Below are 15184 nucleotides of genomic sequence, written 5' to 3'. Positions count from 1 at the left end.
GAAAGTAAGTTCAGACAAACTAAACAAAATTACGAAATGAAATTATGAATCTATTTTCAGACACAAAAGTACCGACACTTGTCCACAGATTATAGATAAATGTTTATCAAACTCATTTGACTAACTACTTCCTCAGAGGGAGAACTATGTCTTTCAGCTTGTCTGCCAGGTTTCGCGCGATAGGAGTCACCGCCTTCTCAATCTCATCCAGCTCAGAGTTTTCATAGCCAGGCATGAAGCTAAGGCTCATTGCCTCCAAGTTAACTTCCTAATCATAATGAGAGCGGGCAACAGCAAAGGCTTGGGTGATCTCGGCATAACATGCGTTCTCCTCAAGCTGGCGCACCCGCGCTGTGATATCTATAGCACGGGCCGTAAGTGGGCCGGTTTCCTCCAGCCATGCCACCCCTAGGTCATCGAAAACAACCCCGATGGTAGTGTGTAGGAGATCATGCTCATCACTCTTAGCCTGAAGAATCCCCCGTGCCTCAGTGAGCTCTATGCCCAGCCCAGTAGAGATGCTTTCAGCCTCTAGCCTTCAGGCCACTGTGGCTCCAAGATCTGCCTAGAGGGAGTTGACCTCATGACGCGCCTCGTCGTGCTCTCAGACAGCCTAGTCGCGCTCCTTGTGGGCCATGCCACACTCCAAGCGGAGTCTTTCTATAGTCTGGCATAGCTCATCTCACTCCCTGCGTAGCTGGGCAATCACCTCGGCATCCTGATTCGCCCTCTGCTGCAGAGCTGTGGACCTATCCTCGGCTTCTAGCTTAAGATCTCGCTCTGTCTCTAGCTCAGCCAGGAGGTCGATGGCCCGCTGGCAGGCCTCAGCATCCTTCTAGAGCAGCTCATCCCGCTCCTTTTGGACCCTGGTGGCCGCCTCCTTGTCTTGCTACACCCTCGCTGATAGATCCTGAAACATCCGATGGATCTCCTCCGCGTCCTGATGCACCTTGGCTTCCCGCTGTTGGGCTGCAGCAAGCTAGGCACTCACATCTCCACATAGCCAGGCCTAATCCCTAGATCTCCACGCAAGCTAGGCACTCACATCTCCATATAGCTAGGCACTCACATCTCCACCATAGATCGAAGTGGGGACTAATCCCTAGGAACCCCTCATATAGGGCGACAAACGTCGTAATGTGCTGGACCCCATTGGGAGTAAGGTGTTGCAACTCCACCTTGTAGTAATCCAATAGCCCACGAAGGAACTTGTGGGCAGGTATGGTGAATCCCTGCTCATGGAAGTGAGCGAAGGACATGACATACCCTTCGGGTGGCGATGACTCATCCTCATTACCGGGCAGCCACCACCCCTCGGTGGTTGTTAGTGGGTAAAGGAGGCCACGACGAACGAGGCCCTCTAGGCGCTGCGAGGTGATGTCAGATCTACACCATGGCTCCATTAAATGATTGGGAGGGGGTGGATACAAGCTTGGCAGTGGCTGCGATGTGGATGCAAGCTTGACGGCGGCCGCGATGCGAGTGTGGAAGGCTCAGGCGATTGGCGGTGGAGGTTGCAGATGCAAAGGTGAGGAGACGAAGTATGAAACCCTAAGGGGAACCCCTTGGTTTTATAGGGGTGATGGATGCGAGAAGAGCAATCGTCCACCTTGGTCTCCGAGCCTACCATGATACACCACCACATCATGTCACGGGATATGCGCCCATGATCCCTATCCTTTCCCACCAAAATCACGCTGAACGTTTCACCTTCCCGAGCAGACCATGACTCTTTTCTCACAAAGGGGATATGGGTCAGAAAGCATTTCTCTGGTCCACCTGAGCCCAGGAGTTTGAGGGCTGGCCCAATAGTTTCGACGACCATCCCAATGAGGGATGGGCCCATGAGCGGCCAGAACTTAGGCGCACGAGCCTCAAGGGAGCCTTGATCCACAATCGAGTCCCAACCAAGCTGACCCTGGATGAGTCCTCACGAATGGAATACTAGGGTTTCCTTTAAGCTGTCCAGTTGTCAAAACACCAAATCTCACAGTCATACCCACGAAGGGTCCAAAATTAACCCTCGGTGATTCTATCCGAATCACCCAAGGGCTCAGAGGCTATACCCGACGGGTGCGCTCGCGCGCACCCTTTGGCGAATCGAAATACCCCTCGGGCCATTCTACCCAAATCACCTGAGGGCTCGAGGGCTACACTCATCGGGTGTGCTCGGGCGCACCCTCTGGCAAGTCAAATCACCCCCTAGGCGACTCTATCCGAATCACCCGAGGGCTCGAGGGCTACTGTCAGGGACCTAATACTGGGGTACCCAATGAGGTAGAACTAATAACTATTAAACATTGATGCTTCCGAATAGGCGGGAGCACAACTACACCCCTTGTCCATACAACCAAAGGTTGGCCACGCCTCTCCCTGCTCCGAAGGGTTGGCTCCGCCTTGCCCGACCCCCGAGGGCTGGACTCCACCTCACTGGATCCCCAAGGGCTAGGTTCTGCCTCGCCCGACGTCTAGGAGCATGCTCTGCTTTGCCCGACGACTGAGGGTAGGCTCTACCCCGCCCAACACCTGAGGGCTGGCTCTGCCTCGCCCGACGGCTGAGGGCTGGCTCTACCTCGCCCGACGGCTGGGATTAGGCTCCACCTCGCCCGATGTCTGAGCTCCGAGACTAGCCCCACCTTGCTCGACGTCTACACAGTGCCCTCTCATAATGACGAGCACAGGGAAAGACATGACACTCAGGTCAAACGTAGTATCGAGGACCATGCCCTACGCACCTACGAGAAGCTACCATCAGGATACGACAGGACGGGCGCTTTAAGCCCTCCCAGGCATGGCAGAGCCTGAATAGTGTTGTGGACACCGACTTTTATCCTACAGTATTGTAGGTGCCACCATCAGCCCTTGGGCGTGGATCCTGACATAAACATACGACAACCACTATAATCCAAGGAAGAGCTCTCATCATCTATAGTGATGGGCGTATGGTCATTTTCCCATCTACTCCCCACAAAGTCATGGCTTGGCGCCCTGACACACCGCACCGTCCGCTAGGGGAGGATGGGACGTGACCACTCGCTGAAACGAAGCTAGAGCCCGGCCCTATCAGGATCAGCGAAACATGTTATACCTGGCGTGGTCTGCCATGTCAGCAGGGCAGGCTCAAGGGAAAAGGAAGACCCGTCACCTTCGAAAGACCTTCTCTACCTTTGATTTTTTCCTCTTTCTCCCATCTGTAGCCCCTGCTCCCCCATTGGTCTATAAAAGAGAGGGCAGGATGCCCCACTAAAGGGACAGATCAATTCCACACACAACACACAGCCAAGCAGCGACCGAGCTCTTGACATCATTTTGACCTTTCCATCAGAGACTTGGGACCTATCCCTCTCTTGATCGTTTGTACCACCTACTATGAACCTTTTTCGGTACTAATAATACGAGCAGCAGCAAACTGGACGTAGGGACATTCTGCCTGAACCAGTATAAACCTTGTGTCCTTTATTACACCATCCGAGCCTAACGCGCAACAAATATAAATTTACTAGTTGGTGTTTGTTCGAAACACCGACACATATGTTGCATCAAAAAAACACTTGCAACATACGTTTGAAAAAAACAGATGAAACAGACACTTTGCAACATACATGTATAGCCATTACAACATATGCAACATCCCGATCTACTTTTACAACATCCATATGAAACACTTGCATCATACCTTTGAAACATCTAAAATAATTAACACATACGTTTACAACATTCTGGTAGTCAGGATGGGAGCCGACAGCGAGCAGCCACGCACGAGCACCACCAGCACCGGTCGTGCTCATGGGTGCCCCTTGGCTCGGCTAGGGACGACCTAAGGCGCCCCGGCATGTATGCCCAGCCGCCGTCAGGCATGGGCAGTGGCGAGGTATCTCAAAGGCGCTTGGTTAGGGAAGAGGCCGGGGAACCGCTGCACGAACTAAGGGAGAAGACGACGTGGTCGGCTTGGGTGGAGGAAGGAGACAGATGTGGCTGCACGAGGGTTCTACTGCTGCCAGTAGATGCGAGAGAGACTGAGAGATAGGGAAGGTAAGATGAAGCGGGAAGATTTTTTTTCATGGGAGAAGTGGAGGAGGCGGAGTGGGAAACCATGTCCGAACAGACCCCGGCGTACGGAAAAGGAGAGGGAGATTAAAAAATAATGAGCCAATGACATGCGGGTCCCTTATCACATTTATTTTTTTTTCTAGTCTCCTATGCTTACGGTGGAGATCCTCTGACGCCACTCAACTTCACAGCTCAGCGCCAATTAAATTCACCACTACTTCGTTCTCTCACCCAATACTGAACGCTTGGACATACGAAGTCTCAAGTCTCGACTTGAGCAGAGAGCAGAGTTAGGAGCAGAGGGCAGAGTGAGGGGGCAGCACAAACCTTTCTTCGTTGGCCTCGCCTCTACCGACCACTACCGTCGCTCGCCGGAGGTGAGTGACCCCCGCCCACTTCCTCCTCTTCCTCCTCTCACCGCATCATCCGTGAAGTGGTTTCTGTGCTTAATTTCGCAGCGTGGTTGGTTGGGATGAAAACCCCCATACGTACGTGCCCAACTCTAGGTGGCCCATGCGGGCACCGTGAGAGCGGATCACTGGGGAATGCTGGTTTTCTCGTTGCTCTATTCTATGCGGTGATCGGCGGCGTGCGGAAGCGTTTTCGCTTGCGAATTTTGGCTTCGTCCGACCGGATCAGGGTTTAGATATGGGGGGAATTCCCTGTATGCCATTAAAAAAGATCGCAATGCCCTGTGTGCCCCTGAAAAAGTTTAGCGGTCTTCGGCGCTACTACTCCAACTTTTTCATGTCCTCCATGCCACTTCCATCAGTTTGGGCTCTAATGCCGTCAAACTGCAGGTGTGAAAAAGATGAAAATACCCTTAAGTGTAAATATGTCATTAATTTTTTGAGCATCTTAACGACTTCAAATGAAAAAAATTCAAAACTAAAAAGTTGTAGATCTCGTCGAGATCTATAATTTCATATAAAAATTATTTTTATTTAATTCCGCAAAAAAATATGATTTGATATGATTAATATATCTTAGAAAAATTATATTATTTTTTTGCAAAATTAAATAAAAATATTTTTTTATGAAAATTATAGATTTGGACGAGATCTACAACTTTCTAGTTTTGAGTTTTTTCATTTGAAGTCATTAAGATGCTCAAAAAAATTAATGACATATTTACACATAAGGGCATTTTTGTCTTTTCACACCTGCAGTTTGACGGCGTTACGAAAGTGGCATGGAGGGCATGAAAAAGTTGGAGCAGTGGCGCTGAAGACCGCTGAACTTTTTTAGGGGTACATAGGGTATTACGATCTTTTTAATGGTACGCAAGGAATTGTCTCTTAGATATCTTGTGGGGTCAGGGGCGGAGCTACCCCAGCAACCAGTGTGATCACCATACTGCGAGAGCTTCTTCGGCCGCGACATGGAGGAGCGAGCCGACGATGGAAGATCGATCGAAGATAGAAGAAGATGAGATCGTTATTGGGCCTATTTTTCTCGCTTTCTTCAGCCCAGCAGCAACCCATTGAAGGCCCAACGGTGGTTTTGTTCCCCCAATTGGCAATCCCCAACCCCAACATGCAAACCCCTGACCTCCATCCGCATCTCTTATCTCTTATTATCAAACGAGCTTACTTTGGCCGCCAGCCAGGGCATCCACGTCGCCCGAAAAAATTCCAGTCGTTCGATATCGCGTTGGACGTCCCAGATTTGTTGTAGCGGATTTCGTCGTAAGCGGCTTCCCCTGCTTCTCCTCGCCATTTCCGGCTTCTCCTCAGCTTCTGCTTGGCTTCTCCGGCTCCTCGTCCGAATCCGCCTAGACAAATATATTCGCGTCTCCTGCTTCAGCTTCTAGACGCTTCTCCTTTCCCCATCCTCTCTCCTCTTCCCTCTCTCCCCCACGACCGACGGGCGACGGCAGGGCGACGGTGCCTCACGCCGGCGGCGATGGTGCCTCGCATCGGCCGTGGGGGACCACTGCTGGCCTCGCCCTCCTCCTCCTCCCCCCTCGCGTCGCCTCGTGCTAGCCGGACCACTGCCGGCGGCGCACCGCATGAAGCGGTGTCGGCCCATGACGCCACAGCGCCGCGCGTGCCCCACCGGCCGCGGCCGCCACAGTGCAAGGCGCTGCGCGAGCGGGCCTCACCGTGGGCCACCACCGATGTTGCGCACCTGCTTCTGTGCAACAGGAAACCCTACGTGCCTCTCCATCTCCTGATCTGTCGCTGCCTCTCCCTTCTCATCCCAAATCGGATGCCGTACCGGTGCGGGAAGCGCTCGGTGTGGCCGGATCGAACGGCACGCCAGTGTGGGGAGCCGTCAATGCAGCCGTCGGCCACCGCGACGGCCCCGCCCCGGCCGCATCGGCTGTGTGAGCGCCCTCCGCTGACGCGGCCGCACCCAGCGTAGCCCGACCCCGCCTGCGTCGTGACCGGCCCTGTTGACACGATCGAAGCTAGTCCAGCTGCATCCTCTGCTCTATTTCATCCTCCCTGACCTTGCTTTGTCCTGCTACGGTGACCTCAAAAAAACCTATATCTCCTTTGCCACCTTTTCTCAGTAGTTCATTTTGTTGTGGTTGCTTGATTGTATAGGAATGCAGCAAAGTTGCATCCAGTTCAATTGACAATGTTGTACAGCACCCAGCTATACTTCACCTGCTCATCTTGTGTATCTGTTGTTGCTATCTTTAGCATTACATGTAGTTTACTTTCTTTTAAAAGAAAGATATCTTCCCCATAGGTCATACTGACAGATGACATAGAACCGGTGGGGAAGAAAGGAGCTACAATGAAGGTGCAAGCTGGATTCTACCACAACCTCCTCCTTCCCAAGGGCAAGCCTACGCTTCTAGCCCTAGAAGTCCTCAAGTAATTTCACACTCACTGCATTGTAGTAATTTCACACTCACTGCATTGTAGCCCTTGGTTATCCCACACTTGCTTTGTTACTTATGTTATTTAATTGCTGAGTTTCACATATTTTCCTTACCTGCAAATTCCACTCTCTATCAAATGATTCAGTGGCTGCTGACAATTGTAAAAACCTTATGACCTTCTCTATGATATGCTTAGTTTGACTCTGAGGTTTGGGACCTACCAGTCTAGATTGAGATAGGAATCCATGCACCTTTCTTATAGAATTCTGGTAGTATATATTAAATGGTCAACACACATAATGTTTGATTGGATGTGTAAATAAGACTGTGAAAGAATTTCTTTCCTCTACTTCTCTTTGCAGGGAAATGCAGCTAGAACAGGAGAGAATAGAAGCTGAGAAGAAACGGGTAAGAAAAATATTTCACTCAGTAATAAATGCAGTTGCAATTTAACCTCAGCGTCCTTTTTGCCTTGAGAGTAAACTTTATCCTTGCTGTCCTTATCAAAAGAAAATATAGTGCCTTTATGTCCTCCAAATTTGAAGTCCTAAGCATGATATGTTCATCAAATTCTATGAATGCCATTGGTGGGTTAGTACTTATCAATTTTTGTTGATAATTATGACCTTCAGAATTTCTCTACTTACATAGTTAGAAGAAGACACACAACAACTTGCCCGAGTTTTTGAAACCATCGTCCCTTTCAAGATTCATCGCAAAGGTGGAAAAGAAAAACAAATCTTTGGGAGGCAAGTTCTAAGTTGGATAATCCTTTATCTATTCTCTGTTGTCTTGCTTTCAGTTTTCTGACAATATCCTTAATTGTACACAGCGTCACAGCGCAGGATGTTGTTGACATAATAAATTCACAACTTAATAGGTATAAGCACATGCTCCTAACTCCTAAGCAATCTTAATAGCATTTTTCATTGTTATTGGTTTTCTTACTGCTGGCATGCTGTGTCATGTAGGGATGTCGACAAGAAACTGGTGACAGTTCCAGAAATCCGTGAAATCGGAGAGTATGTTGCAGAGATCTAGCTTCACTTCTATTGCCTCTATTTCCATTCTGTGTACGACCTTTTTCCCAGTCTTCTTATGTGGGTTTGCTCATAATGCCCAACACCCGTTTAACTGTTGGACAGACTGCATCAGGTGCAATTTGTTGACAACCCATGAGTCATTTTAGGCCTATTAATAGTAGTGAAATGCAGTATTTGATTGTTTAGTGAATGAAATTTTGGTAGGCAATCTCTGTCATCAAATTTGCTGGTTTGTGTACTTCACCATTACAATTTTAGATTATCTTTTGTAGTGCTATACTAAATCAAATTATCAACGGACGTAACAGCATGAAACACTATATGTTATTTTTACTACTCAATCATGTGCTTGGGAGAGATGGCTACTCAGGATGATGAAAACTATGTACGGGTTCAATCCCACTGGAAATTCTGGACAGATGGACAGAAATATTTTCATCCTATAACTGGCCTGACAGATGTACCTGATTATGTATGTAACCTAAAAAATAGGGCGTCAGTGCTTGAGAGCGATAATTTTTTTATAACATTACAATCTGATGAGTTCGGTTGCCTTCACAGACCCCTTACATTTGGATTTATGATTCCATGTATGAATGCCTTTTACATATGTTGTCCGATTCCGCCTTTGTATTGCATAACTTAATTTTGGCCGTAGGTGTAGATGGTTTTTGTTGTAATTGTGATAAAAGGAACCTCTGTGCCACTAATTTATGGTTCCCAGATCTCTTCCATGCAGCCAAAGTATAGGAGAACAATGTTGACATAATTCACGGTGACTGCATCCTCAGGTCTCCAATCCCAGCCCCAAATCCAAAAATTATTGCAATTGGATTTTACTTACTATTTTGGTGTTTGGTTCTTGGTATTTTCTGAAATATTTTGTAATTTCAGCACTAGACCTACATTTAAATTGCTCTGTGCTTTAGCATCTAGTGGTGCAAAGGCAGGCCCACCTGCAACATTGAAGCCCCTGCAAAATAGTTAGGGTCAACCCACAGCTTCCAATTAAAATTAGTATAGTTGGATATGAGCACCATTCACCTGCACTCCCACTCTCTAACTGATTAAAGAATCTACTCACATGCCTGCCTCTAAATTACATTAAAGAAATGTTAATAACGAAGCTAGAAAGGAGGAACCTTGTCTATATTAAAGTGAGTTCCAAGAAGTTCAATGAGATACAGTGAATACTACATAGTTTCAGCTCACGTTTTTTTTCGCTGCTAAAACCTACAGGTCTCGCAACTTAGAGGCTTTGGGCCAATTTAATTTCTACTACTCTCAGCTGTTGGTTTTGCATGCAGTTTAGCTTCTAAGCTTTGGGCCAATTAAATTTCTACTCCTCTCAACTGTTGGTTTTGCATGCTGTTTTTTTGTACTTTGTTATCGATGATATTATTATCACACAGAACTCTTGTTTGGTATATTTGAGTCTGGTTGCTTGGACTGGCCAATAATGTAGTAGGTATAGATCTTTCGACGTGTCTGTTTTATAATCTTTGATTCTATATACATGTATGGGTCAATTAATGATACACTTATATTTGGATAAGGTGCACAGTTTAGATAACCGTTCAAGTTATTTGATCAGTCATCAGGATGTTGAGCTTTTATCAGAACACAGTAAACATACCTCTTGCCATAGCTATGTTTATGTTGTCCTTGCTTCCTCCTACCTTTCTATTCTAAAAATCTTTGACAGATTTATTTTCTTAGTTCCTAAACTGATGCTCCAATTTATGTGCATATTTTCTACAGGTTTTAGTATGCTACGAGGGCTTTAACTCAGCTTTGTTGTATTGATATGATTTCAGGTATGTTACGACTATCAGCTTTTTAGTAGTGTGGAAGTTCTTAATCACCGGTGTTAGCTTACAGTGCTTTGTGTGGCCTTGAGGTCTTAAGACATTGTTCTAAAATTTGCATTGTAGATTCCTGATTACCACACATAGAAAATGCCATGGTTTCGAAAGTATGCAGAGCAGATATGTCCTGCACTATATGAAAAAAAGCTCCAGTCTTTCAGTCTTTGTACATAACATATCTACATTTAGCTCATAATATTGTTTTCATATAAAGATTAAACATGTTTTTTACCTGTGAATTAACCAGGTGATTTGCCGATGCGTGCGAGGGCGCCCGTGATGGACTAGTTGAGCATCAGGGCCGGCCGCCGCCAGCCACAGAGCGCTCGCCGCCCACCACCCCGCGGCCGCGTGGAGCGAGCACGCCGCCAGCGGCCAGCCGGAGCAGAGCACCGAGCCGAGCCGCCCGAGCGGGTTGTGACCTATGGGCAAGCGGCGATGGAGGGAGGAGGAGAGGAGGAGCAGCGCGAGGCACAGCAACCCCAACGCAGTGCTGGGGTCGGCCACGGCCGCGGAGCAGGGGCAGCAAGTGCGCCTGCAGCTGGATTCGGCTGAGGCAGAGGCAGAGCCAGAGCTGTGTCCAGGATTGGCATTGCCGCATTGGCAAGAACAACGAAACAAATGGTATTGTTCATGAGCAATTGAGCATATCAAATTATCCATTTAATCATTTCTCTATTCAAACAGCTATTCACGTGCCTGAACCTTGATTGCTTCTGCTGGGTTTCAACTTTAGCCTACCCAACGGACTTAAAGGCTTTATTGTTGTTGTAATCATTTCTCTATTCTCCATTCTCCTTGCTTTCTCCATCTCAAATTGCTATAATTTGTGTGATTGTAGTATGTGAATACAGTGTGATTTAGGCCACAAGCCATTTGCTTTGTTTTCGGAGTTAGAATCCGCCCCATCTATATTTTTTTCCTGGCTCCGCCACTGGTGGGGGTTTCGATTGGGTGGCGACGCGTGGGAAGTGGCCCTGTACGTCAGATTTGTAGCCCAAAAGCATGCGCGGTGTAGAGCAGGCCGAAATGCTGACCTTTTTATTTCTGTGGATTGCTTCCTGAAGTCCTAGTGTAGATCCGGTTGACTGGTTACTTAATCTTTTGCAGGGTCCTGTTTCACAATGATTTATGCATGTTTGTGTGTTTTTCTGTGCGGTTGAATCCGGTAGCTGTGCCAAGTCGGCCATGACTGGTTGATAGCACCTTGCATCCCTGTTCACTTTGGAAAGCATGTGCTAGTTCATGTATTGTGCAGCGGGACCTCTGTTTTGGTTATGCGCTCGTGCTCTGAATTCTGATGTCTCTGATCTGGTCTGAATTCTGATGTCTCTGATCTCTGTTTCCTCAATATGAATTTTTAAGAATATATCAGTTTTTAACCCACATTTTCAAGCTACCTGGAATTTTTTCTTGTTTTTGACACCCTGAAAAAAAAAACCCTTATAAGTAACATGATATGTGTGTGCCATTACATGTTGTAGGTTACAAATGTATCGTTGCTGCCTATTTCGCTAAATGTAGTAGAGTTTCTAGTAGAATCTAGAAGTATGAGGTGGATAGTTTGATGCCTAGAACCTAATCATGGCTTTCGTTCTAACTTATCAATCTGAAACCTGAATATGAATTCCCCTGTTAAACTTTTCTTCCATTCTGAGTTCATGTTGCAATGTTGACCCATTTAATCAAAATGCTGAAATTACTTTCTTGTTTATTTGTCCTCTAGGCCATTGCACTTTTCCCTTCCTCTGAAAATGGGCTCTAGTTCAGAAGATCAATTTGTCTGGCCTTGGATGGGTGTTCTAGTTAATGTGCCTACTGAGTGGAAGAATGGGCGTCAAATTGGAGGGAGTGGAAATCGGCTTAAAGAGCAACTTTCACGCTTCTGCCCGCAGAAGGTTATTCCTCTATGGAATTCTAGAGGTCATACAGGAAATGCTATTGTTGGGTTTACCAAAGACTGGACTGTCTTCAATAATGCACTCGCCTTTGAAAATCATTTTGAGGCAGAGGGATATGGCAAAAGGGATTGGAAGCTGAAGAATCACAGAGGGCCAGAGATGTTTGGATGGGTTGCAAGAGCTGATGATCATAGATGCCAAGGGCCTATTGGAGCCTTTTTGCGAGAAATGGTGATCTGAAAACTGTTGGTTATCTTGAAAGTGAAGGGGCTCATAAAACTGATCAACTTGTTGCTACTTTAGCTAGCGAGATTGAAGTAAAGAACAGTCATGTGGAAAAACTGAAATCCAAGTGCAATGAGACGACCGCGTCGCTTGACATGTTGATGGAGCAAAGGGAGCAGATCCTCCAGAAGTATAATGAAGGTTTCTGTTCATCTTTTATTATTTATGTGTTCTGTTAGCATAGCTGAATTTCTCTCATCTTAGTGTAAATGGCACTTTCAGTTGTTTAATGGTCTTTTAAACTTTTCGCTTTACCTTAACCAGAAATTCGCAAGATGCAGCAAATTTCTCGAAGGCATTCACAGGAGGTCTTTGATGACAATAAAAAACTCCGCAAAGAGTTGGGAGTCCAAGATGCATGAACTTGACTTAAGATCTAAGCATCTTGATCACATAGCTTTGCAAAGTGATTCAGACATGAGGAATCTTCAGCAAGAGAAGGAAAAGGTGTGTACAGGTTTATTACTGTAGCTTTCTCCTGTTAAAATTTTTGAATTTTGTAGGGAGTGCATAACAGCATTTCTTCTGTAGTGCCTAGCATTTAATTTATAGATAGATTACAATTGCATATGGCTTAGCGATTAAGGGATCAGGTAAAATGCAGGGAAGTTGTAGAGTTTTTTGTGTGTCTTCTTGTAGAACAGGAAGGGAATGATTCCCTCTAGATTCATATAAAGATACTGGTAAAACAATCTACATATGTCTATAGATAGCTACTTCAAGAAAAAACAACCAATGCTTCAGAGCAGGTGATAAGACTATTACTCAACGACACTGCTGGTACCTATCTAGAGAATGCAATGCAGTTGCACTGTCTTTTGAAGTTCCATCAAGCACCACATCGTTAACATAGACCTTTCTATTCCAGATCGTCTGAAAACAAAATGATCAATTTTACTTCAGTATACCGGCAACAAGAAATCTTGTGCCTGTCAATTGCTGTATATCTGCTGCACATCAATGTTCATTTTAAAAATTTTCTGTTTTTGAAATAGTTCTCATGTGTTATTCCAAAAACAAGGAGAATAAAAGACACCACTAGATTCAGCCATTTATTTTTCTCCACAGATTTCGGGCTCACTATATAGCCTAAAGGATAGCACCAATGCCTACACATGTTGATTATTTCATCATGCAACATTGATACCCTTTCTGTGGTGTATCTTCCTTGGTGATAATTCCATCTATAACTGTTCAATGATCAAATGGGTCTAAATTTGTGTATGGCCTTACCAACCTTGGGCACTGTATGACCTTGCCATCATTAATTTTGAGCAGTAGATTGATAACACCATTTTATTTTGTTGGATGGCATTCAATGATGTTAGTGATGAGATACTGGGTGCTATTGTAATTTCCCTGTAGTGTGCTATTCGTACAACTTATCCCAGACCTTTTTGTGGTTGAGCGCAGAATGAAATTGAAACTAATCATATTAAGATGGCAACAATGGAGCAACAGAAGACCGATGAGAACGTGCTTAAGCTTGTGGAAGAACACAAGGTTCAGTTCAAGGTCAAATGTGTATTGTTTCATGTTATTTCTTGAGAAGCTAATATCTATGAGTGTTGTTACTGTGTGGAAATGCAGAGGGAGAAACAAGCTGCTCTAGAAAAGATTCTCAAGTTACAACAGCACTTGGACGCCAAACAGAAGCTTGAGTTAGAAATACAAACAATGAAAGGAAAACTGGAAGTTATGAAGCATATGCCAGGTGAGCAGGATTCTGAGTCAAAGAAGAAGATGGATGAACTCACTGAGGAGCTGAAAGAAAAGGTCGCTGAATCGGAACAAATGGAGGCTCTGAACAAAGCTCTAGTTATCAAGGAAAGGAAGAGCAATGATGAGTTGCAGCATGCTTGGAAGGAGCTGAAGCTGATAGATGTAAGCTACCACATTGATTGACCAACTATCCAATATTATGCTCTGTTGTGCTGTCTCAAATCAATGATGGCACCTTAACTTTCCTTTGCTTTTGCATCATATATCATGCACATTTTCTTTCCGGTTTGTTGCATGCTTTTCAGGGCTTTCAGGAGCTTGCTGGTTCTGGCCGAGCTAATATATGTATAAAGAGAATGGGTGAGCTTGATCCCAAAGCATTCGGAATCGCTTGCAGGAAGAGGTTATCAAAAGAGGATGCAAAAGTCACTTCTGCTCTCCTTTGTTCAAAGTTGGATGCTGAAATTAGAAACCCAAAATGGTACCCTTTTATTAAGGTTAAAGTGGTGGATGGAAAAGAAACGGTATGGCCGTCCTTGATCACTTGCAATTGCTATCCTGCTTCCCTAGTTCTGTCTGTTTATAATTTCGAGTCATCAGTTTCATAATAGTGGGCTTGCAGTTTTGCACTGGTAACATCTGATGGGTATTCGTCTCTGGCTCAGGAATTTCTTAACGAGGATGATGAGATGCTCCGGAAGCTGAAAGAAGAGCACGGTGAAGAAGTTTATGGGTTGGTAGCAAAGGCACTGCTTGAGATCAATGAGTACAATCCCATTCACCGCTATCCTGTACAAGTGCTGTGGAACAAGGAGGGCCGGAGAGCAACGCTGAAGGAAGGCATCCAGTACGTCATCAAGCAGTTGAAGACTCGCAAGAGGAAGCGTTGAGCCAATTGGTTGGCTGGTGGGTACTGTTTTGTTTTTGCTCTCGGTTCTCCTGAGCTTGGAACATGAACTCGATATTAGCTCGTCGTTTTTAATTAACTCATGATGATGAGTGAGTAGACTCTGGAGTCTGCCATTGTGGTATGGACATATACCGGTATATGACTGCTATTAGCCAGTCTGGATTCTCCTGTTGTGGCATGGACATATGAATGCCGCTATATTTCTGTTATGTTAACCACTTTATGGACTGCTCGGTTCTTAGTTTTCTGGGGTCAATGCTTGGTATAAACATGACAACGATATGTATGTAAGAAAAGTTCCACTTAACCTTCATTCAAAGGCAATATTCATATGAAACAAACCTCCATCCGAAAGCAATATTCATATGAAACAATATTATATACATTTTAAATTATCTATCTAATCATTGACTCGTTTTCTCCTTTTTCTTTTTTCCGTTGCCAGCAACGTACTTTTTTTTGGGTACTTTTCTCTCTTTTTTTTCTTTTTTCTTTTACAGTCAGAAGCATACTTTCTTGATTGCGTGATAGTGTTGAAAATTAGAGAAATGATTATTAGTAAGTAAAAG

General features: G+C 45.5%; 2 pseudogenes; both read left to right on the top strand.

The window, feature by feature from the left end:
• The first annotated feature begins 5955 nt into the window (after positions 1-5955).
• On the top strand, positions 5956-8002 carry LOC136469039 (large ribosomal subunit protein bL9c-like; annotated as a pseudogene).
• A 2137-nt stretch (positions 8003-10139) lies between these two features.
• LOC136471954 (factor of DNA methylation 2-like) lies at positions 10140-14844 on the top strand (annotated as a pseudogene).
• Positions 14845-15184: the final 340 nt, after the last annotated feature.

Source organism: Miscanthus floridulus, chromosome 8 (assembly GCF_019320115.1).
Source record: "Miscanthus floridulus cultivar M001 chromosome 8, ASM1932011v1, whole genome shotgun sequence".
Taxonomy (NCBI): Eukaryota; Viridiplantae; Streptophyta; class Magnoliopsida; order Poales; family Poaceae; genus Miscanthus; species Miscanthus floridulus.
The sequence above is the reverse complement of the archived record's forward strand: the minus strand, read 5'-3'. Positions and strand labels throughout refer to the sequence as shown.